Here is a 16241-nt window from a genome sequence, read left to right as displayed (position 1 = left end):
CACAGTCTTCCCAGGTGAATTAGCATTCCCCCTTCCCTCCACATTGAATTGCATTTGCGTCGGCGGAGCCTCGACGCCGGTTCCCTTTTCATAAACTATCAGTCTGAGNAGGCTTTAATTTTGAGGTATTAGAGTGATAATGGCAAAAATGACTATTGTGGATAAACATTCGGTGTCAAAAGAGCTGTCAAAGTTTACACATGTAGCTGTTTTGGTGAGATTTCAGCTTTTGAAAGATGTTATCGAGTGTTTTCAGGCAGCTGTTCTGCTTTTTGGGCCAGTGCAGTGGAGACAGGGAACCCAGGACTCAGCCTTAAAGGTCTCATATAGTCTAAAGGTAGATGTCTATGTGTAGTGTGATTATAGATCAGGTCTAGGTTCTATATTAATACTGTGAAAGTATCAAAGCCTCAGTCCACAGAGAAATGCACACAGCCTGTATTCAGAAACTGAGCTTTAAAACCAGCCGTGAGGACTTTTGTAACTTTGTGATGTCACAACAAAGCAGTCACCGCCCTCAGTCACTGCCACAAGCCCCGCCCACCTGGACCCACCATCCAAAACCTTGCAGGTGTTTTGAGTGTTTTTTCCTTGAAATCTGCTATATTTTTATTGGATCAGAAAAGTGTCAGCCAATCAGAGGAGAGGCTCAGGAGAGAAGCCTGAGAGAGGAGATGTAAAACTACATGGAGATTGTTTTTGCTTCTTAAAACCACAAATATCTCATCTTATGGATCAATACTTTATTGATCACAAAGAAATCAAGGCATCCAATAGTTTAATACAGCAAGCAATTAAATATAAAAGTAGCTTGTGCTCTATACGTGGACATTAGATGCTAAAGGGTCCTGTACATGTGAGGTTGTTGATGCAGCAGATAAATTGTTTCACAGTGCAAAAGTGATCGTGCAATGACAGTAAATAAAGTGACTTGAAGCGCGTAATAAGCAGAGCCAGTGAAATACAGCAGAAATAGCAGAGCAGAGCAGCAGGCCTGGTACTCAATAACCCCCCCCCACCCCCCTCCCCACCACCACCACCACCACCACCACCACCCCACTGCCCCTGCTGAGAAGAGCTGAAGAGCCCTAATGGCTCCGGGGGACACAGGATCTCCTGAGTCTGTCTCTGTGACAGCGACCTGCCACTGAAGACACACTCCTCCGCTTCATTAAGGTGGTGTGAGTGTCACCGTCCCTGACAGACGGCAGTTTGCACGGGGTCCGTCTCTCTGCTGTCGTCACCACAGAGTGTCCGGCTCCACGTCGACCTCCGAGCCGGCTCGCCTGACGAGCGTGTCCGGCCTGCCATCATGGTTTTATTAATACTGACTGAAGAGGTTCCATTGCTTTTCTTTCAATAAACATCTCGAAGATTTATCAGCTATTAAATGGGCTGCGGCGGCTGAGATACTTCAGAAGAGAGGAGCATGGTTTTGGTTAACCAGTGACCACAGTGGTTCCAGTGGGTCATTTAATCATAGACCTTGTGGATTGTTTTTCTGCCCTTTAAATTAGCATACATCACTCGATGCCAGTGACACCGCCGGTGACGTTAGAGTCCACTGTCTTTCACACTGACGTCCGGCGCCTGCTGGGTGAAGTCGTGTGTCTTGTCTCCACCTGATGAGTTTCAGTCCGAATATTTACTCTCCTCTCGAGCTCTGCTTTGGTCTCTACCATCTTACTCCTCAGCTGCTAAACGCTTCACTTTATTCACCAGCCGGGCTCTGACTTTGTCTGTCTGTAGTTTGTGAATGTGTGAATGTGTGTGAGAGAATAAAGCTTCTGCACCTTCAGCCAAAACGATGAGCTGAAAGATAGTGAGTAGAGCTGAGAGGAAGAGTCGAATGATAACTGAGTGAGTGTTCATCACTATGATCGACACCGTCCACATCACTCACAGTAACTTGACCAGATTTTGAAAATATCGACTATAGAAGCTTTAAAGTCTCGCTGCATGAGAAGCCCAGCTGCCTGTAGAAATCGGTAATTATTGATCATCTCAGGAATAATCAGCATGTGAATTTCAAGCGTGTTGAACCTTTCAGTTCTCTAAGTTCATGTCCATGATTTATGCAGCAAGTAACCTTCTTGTATGTTCAGGAAAAATGCAACTTTTTAATTTATATTCTATGGATTTTAGAAGCGACACAGTAAATGTTGGTGAAAATTAAACAGCTGCAGCCTTTGTTTTTTTAACATCTGATTAAATATGCATTTTGTTGAATGTGCATTTTTTATTAATTATTTGAAAACGTTAAAAATGCTCTCTCACTCTTCCAGCAAAATAGAAGAAGGAAGTTGACACCAGCAGCAGTGAGAAATCTCCGTCTCCCGAACGAACACACTGTAGGTGAATTTCACTCCGCTGAACTAATGTTCTACATATTTATTTTTCAGCCTGAAGCCATATTTATTTTCCGCTGCCCGGCCATAGATTGGGCTGATTGGGTCGGGGTAAATCATTTTTTATAACTAATCCTTATGATGGATTTAGCCTTTCACTGTCTGGGCTGGATTAATACGTCCTGTCTATTCCTGTTTGATTTAGTCTGCCTGCTCTGCTGGCATTAAACTACGCACAAAGCAGAGCTGATGGGAAGAGGTGGGGGGGGGGGGGTGTGCATGAGATTTCCAGCTCAGCACTGTACCCCTGTGCACTGTCATGGGACCCAGTGAAGTGTAGTCGAACAGAGATGTGAAAAGTTAACTTATACCTTTTTGTGTTTGTGTGTATTTCAAGACGCTGTAACCGAAGTTTTGTGATATTTTCTCATAATATTCGTCATATTTTTGGTCGTTTTCCAGGCGATGTTTTGTTTAATCCCTTCAATCAAAGGTAACAGAGGTCAAACTGAGGTCAAACGTATGTACAGAAAGGCCCAAGGTCAAGAGTGAACTGGTTGTTTTCCTACATCATTCTTAATCGTCTTATTCATTTAACCCTGGAGGAAGTGCAGAACCAACAGCTGAAAGCTTCATTTACTGTCAAAGAAAAGCATTTCTGAAGCCAAACAACAAAGACAATGTTGAAATTTTTGCTTGAAAAACAGTTTGATTCATTTTCGATCGATAAACTAATCAATTAATTGACAAACTGTTGCAGCTCTAAAGTTATGTGTCTGTTTTTCACTGCCACCTCATTCAGGCAAGGTGACCATCTCATTTTGTGACTCATTTATTTTGTGGACGATAGTTTAATTAATTGATAAACCCATTAATATATTATTTCATGATGTTAGTAGAGGTGGTGTTTGTGTGAGGTGAGGTGGCTCACCTGCTTCCACTGATGGGAAACCACATTTATTAATCAGTTATAATGATGCTGCTGCATTTTTGGAACCATAGCGGTGTGTTTTAGTTCACCTGTGCTGAGTCTGTGTGTGTGTGTGACTTTCATACTGAGCGTTGTGTTGTGGATTCTGTGTTCTTGTTTCTGTCATGTCTGAGTATCAGCGAGGCAAAAGCCCTCTGCAGTTTCCTTCTTATGGAGATGAAGTATTAAAATCTTCCACCACTGGGGGATATTCAGACGCAAAGACACAACACTCGGTAAATAATTAGAATATTGACAACAAGAGTGAAAGGAGGAAGAGCAGCCAAGAGCGGAGGAGAGAGTTTTTGGCCTGGAGTCAGCTGCACACACTAAACCCGTGTGTGTGTGTGTGTGTGTGTGTGTGTGTGTGTTTGTTTGTGTGTGTGTGTGTGTGTCAGTGTCACTGAAGCAGAGGCAGCCTGCCATGCCTCAGCGTGTTAATTATGTAAATTGGTCATTAGGAACCCTTATGGGGGGGCCAGGATGAAACTGCCCAAACACAAACACACACACACACACATAGAAAAACACACACACACACACACACACGGAACTGGCTGCACATGTTAAGTGGGGAACAGGAGGAAAAGTAGGGCAGTGGAAAAAGAAAAACTTTCCCTTGGACCTTTGAGCAAAGCACTTTATCAGAAAAGTGTTGGTGTGGAAGTTTTCTCCTGTGGAGCGCTGAAATCTGACAAAGGAAAATAAATAAAAAAAACATGCTGCCAATTCACTTGAATTGGTGTCATTAAAAAAATATTTAGGTGTTAAAAACTGGGCTTTGTTGCTGAGAACAGTGTCTCCACTGTTTGTTGAAATTTGGGGCATATTTACAGCAGACGTCGCCAATAATGAACAGAGCTTTCTCCAGGTCTGAAGAAGACAAGTGAACAAGAAAACTCCATTGGATTTGTCGCTGCACAGAGTTTTTAAGTTAGATTATTATAAAATGAAGTATTTCTCAGACAGAATTATGTCCAGGCTTGGCAGGTAATTATTTCATTTATGTAACTTTGTGTAAACTTACAATAAATAAACTTTTCAATGTGTTCCCGCTCTTTTAGCTCTGTGTTTGGTCTCCACCAGCTCCTGAGGGAAATATCTGTCTCTTTAGCAGCTAAATGCTTCACTGCGTTCACCAGCTGCTCTCTAAACCTTCTCCACTGGTCACAAAGTGATCACTCACTAACATCTGGCTTTTGTCTGCAGTGGAAAAGGGTGCAATCAGTTTTCACACCCGGGTCAAATGACTCTGCAGTAGATACGGGTGTTTATCGGCTTCGGCTCCGAGCGGCAGTGAACACTACACCCGGGTGAATACGCTAAGTTTTCACCCTCCACCCCACCCCCACCCCCCACCCTCCTTTCCGATTCTATAATATCTTTCAGAGCAAACACTGTAAACACACCTGACCCTGCAGCTACACTGCACTCAGAGGAGAGGAAAGAGTTGAACAGCAGCCCTGAAATAAGTTTTAAAAACACACAATCACCGATCGAAGCATCTCACACGGAGGGTCCGACATCTCCGAAAACTCCTTTCATTTGTCATTTGATATGTTATTAGTATAAAAATATCTATTATAGTTGTTTTAATTGAATAAATACAACTTTTTTCGGTGCAGACAAACATTTCTTCTCGTTGCACTGGGAGAATTGGACTTGTGACCTCAGTATATCTGTGTTTCTGGCTGTGTCCCTGGTTGCTGTGTTGGTAGTGTTGTGTAAGACATCAGGTGCCACACAGCACACTTTGCTTGAGGCTCTTTGCAACACTTTGTGGGATCTTTTTGACTTTAAGAAAAGCCTCCTAAAGCTTTTTTTTTTTTTTTTCCAGACACATTAGCTCAGCGCAGAGTGTATGAGGAAGCATTGGGAAGTAATTAGCCCCCTGCTGATTCCAGTGCTAAAACTCTGTCTTGATGAATGGATCTGTCAGTGATCAGTGCAGGACTGCACTCCCTCTCTCTCTGCAGTCACCTAGCCAGTGCTCAACATAACGCACGGATATGAAACTGGACAACAGCTTTGATTTTTAAGTGGCTCTTTTGAGGTTTTTTCTACTTTTTTTTTATTTTTTTTTTTATATTAGCTCAGTGTCAAATCTTGCTTTTGTGTGAAAATGGAGAAAGTCAAAAGTGTTTTTGCTAATTTAACAGATGGAAACTTGCTAACACCAACGTACAGGCCTGTTTGGGCACCAATAAGATGACAGAATAAAAATCAATCCATCAACAAATGTGCTGTTGTAATGTCAGCTACAGGTAGTACTGGTATTCTCTCGTGGGCCCTGGTTTTAACCGTTATTTATTTACATTTTGTGGTGAATTTGCACCATAAATAGCAGCCGAATTAGCTATTAGCATCTCCTCTTCAGCAGTGGACCCATGGACGTACAGACAGCTGTCACTGGATCACTGTGACACTGAAGAAAACTTAAAAATTCTCATTTCTAAGCAGATTTATTTACATTTATTGATGATGGACATCAGAGGTAACGATATCCTCAGGAAGTGTACATTAAGTGAAATTAATGTGTTTCATGTCTGTTCAGATCTGACAGACTCAAATTCACCTTGTGCAGTATCTACCTCCAGTATTTATGGTTCTCCTTGCTAGCACACACTTTTCACATTTTTGGTGAATTTGCACCATTTAAAAGTAGCCGAATAAACTATTAACATTTCCTGTTTGCACTGAACCTGTGTAGGTACAGACAACTATCGCTGGATTACTGTGATGCAGAAGAAAACCTAAAAGTGTGATGTTTCTCAGGCAAGTTCTGAAGCATCAGAGATGATGACATCCTCGGGAAATATAAGTCACACAGAGTTAAGGTTTGTGTTTTTCAGATTTGACCGACTTCTGACCCTAATTCACCTCATGCAGCATCTTTGCCTGCTCTTCCACTCTCCAGCGCCCCCGTGAGGAGGCTGTTATCTCTCTCCCTTATTTTTTTATTTTTTTTGCTTTCACCTGCTGAATGTCCACCACTATTACGGTCTGATATCCTGTCATCGCTCTATGATTAAAACGCCGTGCGGGACAATGAGTTAAATCACTGAGGAGGTGTTGTAGATTTTCTTCTGTCATCTTCAATTCTCCGACAGATGTTTTCCTTCACCAGAGGACGCTACTAAACGTTTGAACTCCAGTTTCCAGTCCTCAAACATCCAAGATGATGAGAGATGAAGGGTGAAAAACAAGCTTGTGAGGGTATACTATCCTCTTCTCACTGTGTGTCTCTAAACATTTGTCCATCTATCAGTCTTCTGTCAATCCCGCCTTTTCTCCGTCCGTCACTCCGTCTCTTCTCCGTCTTTGGTATTTATTGCTATCCATCTCTCTTTCCATCTGTCTCTTCCTCCGCGCCTGTCAGACGACTTAAGTGATAAGAAATGGCAACCGTATCAGTATGACAGGCTGTGCATGTGTGTGTGTCTGCGCGCATTATTCGAGTGTGTGTTGGGCCGGTTTGTCAGCTCCAGATGTCATTTTGTCATCGTAATTTTCAGACGGATCGTAGAATTCCCGTAGAGCTCAGTCTCACACACACACACACACACACACACACACACACACACACACACAGAGTTCGGTTTCTGTCTGTGGTCATGATAAGCTGATGGACAGGGAGAAAAAAATAAAGACAGAGAGACAAAACACTCACAACAGAGACATTCTTGATGTCAAATATGTCAAACAGCGGTTTAGAGAGGAGTAAAGACCCCCGCCGAGTCCCAGACAGGCTGTGTATAACAAACTGTGACCTCTGACCTCTCAGGCATTGTCTCCACTCTTTAAAACTCCCTTTAACAAACTTGACTTCCACACAAAAACGGTCGATTTCCCTCCTGCAGAGTTCATAACCTCAATCTCTCTGCCATCCAGAAGGAAAATTAATACCAACTTCTCTTTAAGTTGTTTGGAAGTTCAGCAGTGCAGAGACGCAAGTTGCATATATTTTAAAGGGAGGGGGGTGTCAAAGTCAGCCGGAGCGGTGGATTATCATTTTTAATTCAAAAAGCTCACACATCAAGTCAAATCTATTGAACGAGATGGATCCCTACAGAGCAGAGTTTTAATGGAAGTCAGAGAAAGCAACGATCTAATCTGCATCGCTGCACGAAAACAGGGACGTTCATTCTCTTCTATCAATAAAAGCAGCTACTTGTGTCATTAAGAAAGCAATAGATATGCAAATGTGCAAATTGTTCTTTTAAATGTATATTTGTTTTCTGGATTATCTAATTTTCTCTCAGATTTGTAAACGTGTTGTTTCTTAAAATTATCATCTTCCAGCGCATCAGTCTCACATCCTGCTGCTGTGATTACGAAGTTGTCAGGGAGCTTTATGCCTTGTTTGTTTCCCTGTATAATATCTAAATGGTTGTTATGGCCTGAGGAGTTGTTGCCCCTCCATGTTAGCGGATGGGGTGTGGGCCAAACTAAATACACGTCAAATACATTTTTCCCATCGATGGTTTCCTTCATTTCCGGTAGTTCTCTTTAAGTGTTTCATTTATTCTGATAGGTTTGGGTTGAGTTAGTTATTTGATGCTATAAAACAGGAGTGTAATGTCATGATTGACAGCTTGAGCGGGTTTATGGGCGGGACCTCGATCCAGGATATATTTTGGCTTCATTTTTGTGCAGTTGTTGGAAGTGGAGACGCGTCGTCCGTCTTTATTTACAGTCCTTGATATTTCCTTTGACCCAGTGTCTTCATTGTAAACAGAGAAAAGTGTCTTTAAGTCTCACCCACCTTTACCAGTTTTTTATTATTTCTAAAGCAGCATTAATCATTTTGGCTTGTTGAGCAACAGAATCTATAACTGTGACACTATTTATACATCCAGCAGACACGCAGCAACATTAACTTTCACTCGGAGACATTTTTCTGGCCCCTCGATGAATTTAAGTTCGGTGTTGGCTCCACTTTTGGCCCCACCACCATCCCGGGAAAAAACAAATAGTCTGTAACTGTGTCTTTCTGCTGGGGGACGGTCAGTTGGTGTAAAGTCCACAGTGAGCAATGCGACTGAAGACAGGGCTGCAGATTAGGTTGATAATCATCTTTGCTTTTCCTCCTCCTTCCTCACATTACATACAGTCATTAGGCAAAAATGTTCTTCTGGAAATATTGATCAGTGCAGCTCTGAAGATCGTTTTAATTACTCACATCTACAGATCACGTTGAGAAAGAGGAAATGAACTGCAACAAAGATCAAAAAGGAATTTTCTTTACGGTTCATGACCTTCCACTTCCTCTCATCAGGCTTTGTTTGTACTACATATTGCCTTTTTGGTGATGTGCAGGAGAGATGGTGGGGGGGGGGTAGTGTTTTGAGATTCAAAGTGTTTCCCTTCATGTAATCAGGAGTTATTGAGAGTAAAGCAAAGAACCAGGTCAAACAGTCGAATGCAAAAAAACAAAAAGCGTTTCTGAAGAACCGAGACGATGTTTCACCTCTCATCCAAGAGGTTTCATCATTTCTGACTGACTGGAGGGAAGACCCAGGTATTTAACCTCTGTGAGGTCGTTATCAGGGTCATCAATGAGCTCCCGGCTGAAGCTCACCTGAGGTCGAGTGTGAACGGCTGTTAAATCTCCTGGGAAGGGTTGACAGGACGGCGTCGTAGGCTTGGGGATAAGTGGTGTTGGTGAGGGACGGTTTCCCTCCTGCTCAAAATGTCTAAAATGTTTAGATATATATCTATAGTCATCATCGAAGGAGTATCCCTTATTCTTCAGGTGAACTGCTGGGTTTTGACCTGAGTTGAACCATGTGTTTGTTTAGTATTTGTTTGGTTTCACAGACATATATATATCGTAGGTCTGAGCATTCCCCACTGCACTGGACTGAAAAGACTAGATTGCTTCTCTGGGTTTGCGGTGTGCGGTCTGTCGGATTTACCAGTTTCAGTCTCGGTGTGTTGCTGGGTTTGAAAACTGCAGGGATCCTGTGCTCAGTGAAGATCCTTCTGCGTCTCTCAGATACTCCAGACACGTACGGGATTCTGTTCTCCGCCACCCGCGGCGTCGGCGTTCTTCCCGGATCGTGCGGCTGTTCTCACAGCTTGAAGTTTCTGAACAAGAGCAACAAGGTGATGTTTGGTAGAATTGAACTGTACAGTATCTGTCAAGTCCCAAGATGATTCCTTAAGTAGTTTCCAGACGAGTCATTAAAGCAGACACATTTGCAGATACGCAAGTCAAAATTGAATTAATAAAAACACAGTTTACATGACACCTTTGATGACAACATTGAGGGTATGTTGTCTCATGTTTCAAAAGGCAGTTTAAACCAAAACCGAGGACTCAGTCATGTGCAAATAAGGCGCTGCGCTGAGCTCTATTACTGGTTTCATATTACATGTTATTCTGGAGACACTGTTATGTTTCATGTGTGTTTTCTAAACGGCATAAGATGAGTCACCTGCAGCACCTGTAATCATTTGTTATCTCCTGGAAACTACCATGGAATTACACAACATGTGGGCGCAGGGACAAAGAGGATCCATACTGGAAGTACTGTCATTAAAATAAACTATTGAAGGATTTTATTTCTGGTAAAAAACAAAAAAAAAAACAGTGTGTTAGTGAATGAGTTTATACAAGGTGTTTATTTACTCTCGTGTAGCTCTTAATCTGATTAATAATGGGATAAAGGTTTTACAGAAAATAGATTAAATTGAGTTAATTCAGTCCGTAACATACAGGAACATGTATTCTAAACAGGAAACATCAGAAACATCAGATTCTGCTGTGAGTCTGCATGACTCTTCCAGTTCTGTTTAAGTGGTGAAGGGTCTGGTGAGTTCATGGTATGTACATTAACTCTTTTATTCCCGCGCCGGGGGCAAATAAAAGTTGTGACTATTGTCGGAGAGAGTCGGTTTCCCTCCCCCAGAGGTCACGACCTCCTCACTTCAGCCGAGAAAAAGGAAGTTGTTGGAAGTCGACAGCGACAGGAAATGAGCGTCTTCATGCCTCTTTGGCTGTTAATGGAGGGAAATTTGACCCAAAACTCGACCCCTTTGTGTGGACTGTACAGTACAACAACAGCTATAGGTTATCAGGATACAGTTTAATTTGTGAAGAGGTGTTTGTGTGAGGAATATGGGACAAACATTCATTACATGTATAACATGTAACAATAAGGTAGGGCAGGCTGCATGTCGCCTGACAGGCAAGACCCAGGGTATAAAAGGCGATTTTGCTCCTTAAGATCATTGCTTTGAGCTGTCTGCATTTCTTAAAAATTCACTCTGTATTTCCAGAGAAACTCTGCTTTGATTTTAATCATATAACTTCCATTAAGTTCTACCGAGAGATTTAATGAAGAGAGTTTTTAGTGTTTAAATATTACTCCGCAGTAGACTCTTTAAAATGATCACACACGTAAAAATCTTTAGTGTAGAGCCCTAATATTCTATCACAGAATATTTTATTTAAAAAAATGATTAGATTAATATGTAAAGCAGCTTTGAAGACCTTTTTGTTTAAAGTGTAATAGATTTGAATTCCTCAGAGTAATAATTACATGCTAAAGTGCTTCAGTGGTTAATAACAGTATAAAAGTGATTATCAGACCATTTCAGATGTGTATAAGCTTTAATTTGAAAGTTAAAGCCCCTGAGACGTATATCATGACTGTATGAGGCCCGTACAGTTTGATTTATGTCCCATGAGGCACATCACAGGGGGGGTGGATGGCTCATATGAGAGAGCTGCTTCCCCTGTGGGAAAACAGAAGGAGCAGCACTGCCACAGCAGCCAGCTCTGCTATATCTTTCCATCTGACTTGTCTATCACCTTCTTATCCCCTATTCCCCGTCTCCAAGCCTCACTCTGTTTCCTATGATGGTAACCTGAGAGAGGAATGAAGGGAGGGGGAGGGGGAGCGGGAATGAGATTCAGAAAGTGAGCGGGAAAGATGGTGAGAGATAGTGAAAAGGGCGAGATTGGAAGAAAGGGCAAGGACAGGTAAGAGACGAGCTGAAATTAAACCCGGAGTGAATAAGTATGAAAGTTCGACAGGGTGAAAAGGAGAGAAAGCGGCGGAGAGACCTAGAGTATATGAGAGGGGAAGATAAGGTTGCAGGGGGAGAGAGGGTAAGTAGAGGGTGAAGTAGAGAGCAGTGATGGGAAGTAAATAAGAACATCTATGAGAGTTGATGTGAAACCGATGCACAGGTCTGGTGTTGTACTTTTATTAAAAAAAAAAAAATCACATGTGTGGGTCACCTCTGATACATCAGATGATCCCGTTTGATTGGAAATTTATTGTAGATTTTCTTTTGCAGCCTTTGTAAATTTAGCTATTGCTACATTAGCTAGCATTAGCAGCTGTTTACTTGCCAAGAGCTTCAGCCATTGTTGTGTTACAATACAACAATACAAGGTTATAACACGTCCTCTGAGCTGCTACTTCTTCAAGCAGACCGACTAACACCACAGTGACTCGGTATCGGAAAGTGATGGTACCGGCAGACTGGGCCGCAGCTAGCTGTTTAGCATGCTAACTTCAGTAGGAGAAAATAAGTGATAGAAATAGAAGAGGGTTGATTTCAACCTCTGGAGACAACTCTTGGTGAGTAAAGGAATAAAGTTTGATGTTGAACTCGAATATTTCTTATAAATTGGTAAGGAGACGGCAAAATGTACATAAGGCACCTTTAACTCTTCTTACATTATGATAAGCAATAAATTAAGATAATTTTTTCTTTTGTTTTACTGTCAGTTCTATTTAATGATGACATCTTTATTGGTTTGGGTGTAATGGTGTGTGTTGTATATTGTTGTTTACTATAGTGTAGGTGGAACCATTTGTCGACTCGGGTGTAGCACTGAAAAATCTTCAAAAATACCCAGCCGTACAAAACATATGAATAAATCTAGTTTAGTCTGTGTCTCCTCTATTCTCCCCTCATTTTCTTTCTCACCGGCTTTAGAGCCTCTTATGTCTCGCTCTCTCCACCTTGATGGCGGAGGCAGCGAGAGGAAGGATGACATACAGAAACTAAAAGTCCCTGAGTGTTGGAAGCAGAGATGGATAAAAATAAGAAAGAGGAAGAAAGATGAAAAGCACAAGAGAAAAGGATGGAAGAGCAGAGGAGAATGATGGGAAAAATGAGAGAAAAAAGTAGGAATTGCAGCCAATGAGAGAGAGAGAGAGGAGTAACCTTTTCTTCCAGCTACTGCTATAATTGGATTTTGACTTTCTGCTGTGTGTGTGTGAGCGTGTGTGTGTGTGTGTGTGTGAAATAACTCCTGTTCCACCTCTCAAGACGATAGATCAGATAGAGACCCGAGAAAATGACCAATTCCTCTCCTAGTGGGTTACTCAACACACACACACACACACACACACAGTCAATACACATTGTGTTATTTACAGCCCTAGTGTTTTTATAATTACATATAGATATAGATTGTATAAATTTACGATGCAGGTTGCTCTGTGTTGAAAAACGAATCAAAACCGGAGAGAGTTTGTTCTGTGAACTTTGTGTTTGTGAGTTTGTTTGTTGGTGAGACTTTCACTGCTTTTTCGGCTGGACTGCAACACTGGGGTGTGGCCATATAGACGCATCACTGACTGACTGAGTGAGTGAGTGAGTGATGAAGTTACACAACTGGTCGGACAGGCCGAGTGTTGGAGTTTCCCCAGTGGTCGTTGCTCTTTCAAAATGAATTGGTGCAACTAGCTTCTGTTACGTCAGCAGGGTGCGTTCACAGGCGGCATGTTATGTTGTTGCAACTTTCTTTTAATGAAGCACCTAGCAGCAAACCTTAGCAACTTTCTGCAGAAGTAAATCACCAGCATTGCCCTGTGAGCTCGAGGTTGGGCTTTCCCTCCGCAGGTTCACCTCTCCAGTCACATGTCGACCATACACGGTCCAACCATATACTGGGTTCTGATGTAGTCTTGTTTAGTTATGGATACAGTATCTTAATGTGAAGTTGTAGAGCAGTGGTAAGCACACCAAAAATCTTACATATTTCTACTGTAGATAATAATCTAAATGTAAATCTCATGTAAATCCAGCTGAATATGACCTTATGAAATCTAATACTGCCTTGTGAAACACATCATTTCTTATTAATGGAAATTGTTATCTGCCCTCATAGATGCAATCGAACATTTCTAAATCAACATTTTTCTTAACGAATAATTAGAAATAACATAATATTGACAACATACAGGAATTTGTGACCAGAAGAAGCGATATGATAACAGCTGCAATTGGAGCTGATTACCATAGGTTATAAAGTGTGAAATATGACTCTCTACAAGGTTAAAACAAAGCGCCAGAATGACATTTAGTTTTCCACAAAATAAGGTTTTAATTTGTTTTGCAGTCGAATGGAAAGCTGGGCTTCCTCTGTCCGAGAGATAAAGGCAGTGAATGGAGCAAACAGGGGAGGAAAAAAAAAAAAACAAACAAACAACAACACAAGTAAACCAACAGATAACAATGAAGTTGGAAGGACTGCAGCTTCGGAGCAGTGAAGTGTAAAAAAAAAAATGTAAAAAACATTCAAGCGCCGGTTTGTTATCAGAAAAGTTGAGAGTGGAGCTGATGGCAGAAGGGACGATAGGAGTGGAAACAGCAGATGGCAGAGAAGAAGAAGAAGAAGAAGGAGTCAGACTGAAAAGCAGGCAGGATTACAAACACATTGGCTATGTTTGTTGATATTAGTCCTTTATTAAGATCTTCCTTAAAAAAAAAAAAAACACTTCAAAGCTGCTTGTATTGTTCTTTTTGTTTGTTAATTAGAAGCATATCTGAAAAACTTTCAAATTTCAATGAAGTCTGGTGGAAAGGTCTAAGAGTCTGTGGGCCAAAGAACTGATTCATTTGTGGTGCAGATCCACGACTGTCTTTGCAAAGTAGGGCACTTTGAGCATGTTTAAGTATTTCCCATCAAGTACTGCTTTAAACAATAACCGGCTACAGGATACATTCACTCAGAGGGCTTTTTAATCTTTAGGCGTTGTTAGGGAAACGTCTTGAAATGTGTGAACTGTGGTGAAAACATTAACTACAAACAGGTTTGTGTTGAAGTGCGAGTCGTGTGAATGAGTTGAAAGTTTTCTCGTATTTGTCTGTGTGAAAGTCTTCTTCACCTGCTCATTCCTTTTTAATGATTTAATTAGTCTAATTATCTTATTTTTGGGGAGGGTGTGTTTGTCAGTGTAGCTGAAACATGAGAGTCAGTTTGATGTTACTATATTTAGTGGTTTCACTGACCAAAAAGAAAACGAGGCCTGCAGTGCTGTCACCATGGCAACTTTAAATCATTTGCACTGACATACAGGACTGACTGTTTTAAACCTCTTGTTTTTCAAGAAACACTTCGGAATGAATAACTTTAATTTTTAAGCAATTGTCTAAACTTGTGAAAAGTAAATCATTGATTTCATTTTTTTATTTTTATGGAAAATCATGGAGGTTGTTTGATGGTTTGTTTGGAAGATGGAGTTCAGTACTTTAGTTTTCCCTCCAGTCCAATCCAAGCAGAAAAACATTTGACCTCTAAGACAAACAGCTCAAAAGCCCTGAATACTGAGCTTTAGTACAAAAATGGAGATTAAATGAAATAACACGACAAAGAAGTCTACAGCCGTGCTAGAGGCTCTGCGAGTCTGTACTTAAGCACAGCAGCAATGTCTTAGTTTAGCATGTTAGCACGCTAAAAATAGCTAATTAGCACTAAACTCAAAGCACAGCTGAGGCTGATGGGAATGTCATTAGTTTTGCAGGTATTTGATTATGAATCAAAGAGTTGGACAAATTAAACTAATGATGGCACCAGACAAACTTTCCGGCTGAGTACGGACACCAGCAACTGCAGTTTTACTCTAAACCACAAATTTAAAGTTTGTGGTGACGCCAGAGGGAAAGTCAGGGGATCAACAAATTCTTCAGGAGACACTGATCGGAAACCTGTTCAAGATGTGGTGCCAGTCCAACCTGTAGATGAACTTTGACCTGCTGGTGGCGCAACAGGAAAAGTCCTTATCCTCTGGGGACCATGAATGTCCTGCACCAAATTTCATGAGAATCCAACCAATAATTTTTGAGAAATTTCAGCCGGGACCAGAGAGGTGGACCGACAGAGTTTCCCTTTCCTCTAAAAAAAAAAAATATATATCTTCAGCATGCTCACTTTGAATAATGGTGTCCTTGTAATGACGTCACTTACAAGTCGAACTAAGTTTTCTCCGCCACAAAAAAGTGAGGTCTGGATCTGATAAGTTCCCTTTTAAAATAAAATTTGAAATCTCATGCATGCATTTCACTTTCAGACTTTACTTTTCCATGAAAACTAGAACGAATCAGATGAGGAAATCAGAATATGTGGATGTGCAATTTCCCAAAAATCTGATTTAAAAATCCGCCATATTATCTCAGACTTGCTCAGCTTCATCAACCCAAAAGAAATGATCTCAACTTTCAAAATGCATTACATTCAGACTGTGTTGAACAACGGCGGAGAGAGGGGGTGGACAGAGAAATTAGAAAGTGGCTCACTCCAGAGTTTGTTCCTGTATGAGATATTATGTAATAGTCCATATTGAAGATAATAGTCGGATAACAAAGTGCAGTAATGATATGATATATGAAATCCTCAGCAGGAAACTAATATCCAGCTGTTATCGCCTGCCAAGTTGTAGAGGAGAAATGAAGGAGAAACTTTATATTAAAAGACCCTGCGGCTCTTTGTGTCTATCTCGCTTCATATTCCAAGTGAAATCTCCTCAATAATGCAACTTTGACTTCTGCTTATTAAAGAGATGCTTCTTCTCTCCGCTTCTGCAACTCACTAAAAAAAAAAACAAGATTTAAATGAGATGAAACAAACTCAAAACTCAGTGCAAAAGTAAACATTTGCAACTGCACAAAAAACC

At 41.2% G+C, this 16241-nt stretch overlaps 1 protein-coding gene across 2 annotated transcripts in view; it reads left to right on the top strand.

Annotated features, from left to right (window-relative positions):
* The window catches only part of LOC111225043 (plexin-B2-like), a 176042-nt gene that overhangs the window by 86391 nt on the left and 73410 nt on the right, over positions 1 to 16241 (top strand). Inside the window, exon 1 of one of the 2 annotated variants that reach the window (XM_022749790.1) lies at positions 2319 to 2351. The exons of the other annotated variant lie outside the window; for it this stretch is intronic. The gene's annotated coding sequence lies outside the window, so the exon portion shown is untranslated. Of the gene's footprint in view, positions 1 to 2318; positions 2352 to 16241 lie in introns of those variants that run through there. 2 annotated transcript variants of the gene reach the window in all.

The sequence above is a fragment of the Seriola dumerili genome, unplaced genomic scaffold (genome assembly GCF_002260705.1).
Source record: "Seriola dumerili isolate Sdu_G_001 unplaced genomic scaffold, Sdu_1.0 BDQW01000138.1, whole genome shotgun sequence".
Classification (NCBI taxonomy): domain Eukaryota; kingdom Metazoa; phylum Chordata; class Actinopteri; order Carangiformes; family Carangidae; genus Seriola; species Seriola dumerili.
Note: the sequence above shows the minus strand (reverse complement) of the source record. Positions and strands in the feature narration are given on the sequence as shown.